The sequence below is a fragment of the Haplochromis burtoni genome, unplaced genomic scaffold (assembly GCF_018398535.1).
Source record: "Haplochromis burtoni strain Fernald_Lab_line unplaced genomic scaffold, NCSU_Asbu1 Contig_1212, whole genome shotgun sequence".
In the NCBI taxonomy this organism is placed as follows: Eukaryota; Metazoa; Chordata; class Actinopteri; order Cichliformes; family Cichlidae; genus Haplochromis; species Haplochromis burtoni.
Window position 1 is genome coordinate 17,160 of NW_024583573.1, and position 3,393 is coordinate 20,552.

The following is a 3,393-nucleotide window of genomic DNA, read 5'->3' on the forward strand; positions in this document are numbered from 1 at the left end:
TAAGTATTAGATAATGTAAGAACAGCACTTGGAAATAAATTTCTTTTTCTTAGCATTGTATATTGAGCTAACAATGGTGTTTTGACACTGTGACACTGACACTGTGGACACTGTTATCAATATTATGCAAAAGCTTGGTTTCAGTACAGATATGAGTAGTTGGATTAAAAGCTACTTAAAAAAATGGACCCAGTTTGTTTGGTTTGATTCTGTATTGTTTGGTTCACTCATACTGAATAAAGGGGCTCCACAAGGGTCTATTTTAGGAACCTTCTCTTCTTTCCATATGTAAGCAGATGATACAATTCTATATTCGCCAGCACCTTCTCTGATGAAGTATACACAAACCTTCAATCTGATTTTGTCACCTTAGCGATTGCTTTTTGTGATGCAAAATTAGTCCTGAACGCTAACAAAACCAAAGTAATGTTTTCCCATAAGTCAGTGTCTGAAGCTCCTAACATCAAAACTGTGGAAGGTGATACCATAGAGGTTGTTGACTTGCACAAATATCTTGGTATTTGGTTATGAAAGTTACGTGTAATTTTAAAGTACTTATAGACCAAGTACTTTAAGGTCATTGTGATAAGATAGGGATGGATTATTCAAGACTTAGTATGTGAGGAGCAGGATTTTAAATTCAATTGTGTATTTAACAGGGAGCCGATGAAGAAGAGAGAAATATGCTCCCTCTTTCTAGAGGATGGTCGGTGTATTTCAACCCACCTCTGGCGCTGGTGCCCTACCCTCAATTTTAAATGCATATACACACTGAGGGTTTTCGGGAGGAGCCTTGCTGCTCTCTGAGAGGAAGCAGGAACCATGCTCTCCTGAGTCTTTTTTTTTTTTTTAACTTTTTCCCCCAACAAATATAAGACTGGTTCACATCCAAAATAATAACACTACACAGCACTAGAATATTACAACATTATGTCCATAACTGTTGTCCTCTAGGATCCAGTTTACAGGTTACTCCCAGTGCTTCCAGTGGTTTCTTCCATTTGTCCACAAAAATTCGGGAGCTCCCATCAATATAATGTCCCAGCCTGATCAGAGTCATAACTTCAATGATGAGCGACTTCCATAGAGAAATGGAGGGAGGCTCAGCCCCCACCCATCTCAACATAATGCTTTTCCTGGCCAACATTGACAGTGACTGAATTACATGCTCATGTTGTACCAGTGAGACAGGAATATATCCCAATATACACATTAATGGGTTTTCTGTCACCTGATGACCAGTGGCTGTACTAATATTGGCGCAGACCTCTTTCCAAAATGATTGAATAATAGCACATTCCCACAAGCAGTGGAATCTAGTGCCCACTCTGACCTTACACTTGAGACAGTTTGGAGATATTCCCATATTATACTTACTATAAATATACGGAGAAATATACACATTGTGCAAAATTTTGTGCTGCAGTTCTTTAAATCGGTTACAAACAGAGATTTTGGATGGAAGGAGCAAAATTTTGTCCCATGCCTGTATATCTATTTCACATTTAAGCAGCGTCCCCCAAGATTTTCTCAACCATGCCAGTTTATCCACAATTAGGGCATAAATCTCGGAATAAAACTTTGATACAAAATGTTTATGCTCCCTATTATCCAGAAAATGACCTCATGGTATAGTCTTATTTTATTTACAAATGTGTAGAGGAAATTGCTAGCAGATATAACCCTCACCTAGATCATCCTCGCTCTCAGAACTCTTTTAAATATCTATTCATTTTTTAAATTTTCATCAGATCCCTAGGGTTGTTGGTTTCCTCCATGAGGTATGTCAGTAAAATCAAGCACAATTAGTGGCATGATCTCTGGAACGAATAAGATTTTTTGATAATTCAGGGATTATAAAAAAATGTTGTTATTGGGACTGAACATATGAGACCACAAGATATTATTTTGCGAGAAGATTAGTATTTCTCGGGGAAATAAAACTTTCAACCTTGGCTGAGAATAGAATAGGGCAGTTTAGTAAGTATCTCATATGTACAACTGATTATAAATAGCGAAGTGCATTTCTTGTGTTTATAAAACCTAATGGACTCTGTTTATCAGTTCTCATTGCAAATACTTATAGAACTCAGTCTTCTCGATTATACCATGAATATCTTGGCGACTAGACGTCCAAGAGGTACATTAGGATTCAAATGATTTTAAACTCAACCGATAATTAAAGGGTGTATAAAGAGAGGTCAATCATTTGGTCACCAAAAACCCTTTTCTTATATCATTGATTTGGCAATCCTAACTTTGGAACATGCCATGCCTTTGGGCCATGGGCATTAGCAGACATCCAAAGACTTGAATAAACCCCAAGTGTCCTTCTATGTTTGGAGTTTAATAGGATTAGCGGGGCAAGAAGGGGCGTGGATGAATTGGGTTATCAATAACGTATGCACATAAAGAATATATTTAAACCGGAAGACCTACTGTTTAAAATTTTTTTCTTTCTGCTTAGTTTATTATCCTCGCACGGACGGACATATTCTTTTTTTTTTTCCTGGCCACAGCCTGGACTTTGGCCCCACACGCGCATCCGACGTTAAATTACGAATTATATATCCACTTGTTGGCAGTTCATCTCTTATTACACTGTGATCTGTATAATGTTCATTTAGAGGATGTAATAAAGGAACTTTTTGGTCTTGAATAATTGATACAAGAGGGGGTTAAATTGTTGATAATCTGTATTCACTAGTTTCCCCCGTATAGAAGACTTTATACAAGTTTTGGGTGTAGTGGGAGGTGAGGGAATAAATGGTTTACATTAGAAATACCTCACTTTATTTGTTATACACCCCTCTAATTTACTCTAATAATCTCGAGGTGGCACAGATCAGAATGTTCATGTACTCATCACGGGAAAGATTATGTTATATAATTATGAGAGATAGTCCCTAATAAACGTTAGCCATTAGTTATTAGAGAGGACATAAATAATATTTCTATGTGCTTAAACCGAATTTATGGGTGGTCGAGCACGTCGCCGTTTATATAGACGGAAACTATTAATGGGAAATGGTTCACGGGATCTAGGGGAAGATGGCTCCCAGTCATGCAAAGATGGATTTCGGGCTATACTGTATGATGTCTCCATATTTAAATCACAAAAATAACTATAATATTTTTTATGGGAAGGAGGGAATATTTTTCCTTTAATCTTCACCTTAGCCCCAACAGATTAAAAATATGTGGAGATGGTATCCTTACACTGAACACATAACCATATTGCATTGTTAAAATTATACTAAAGATTTAAATAATAATCTTCTGATTATATCCCAGGCATTTCAGTTGATTTATGGATATAGTTTGTGGCAGAAAAATGCAGAAGATATAAAAACACAAGTCATGCGATCTGAACATGGAGGTAAATTAGGTGGT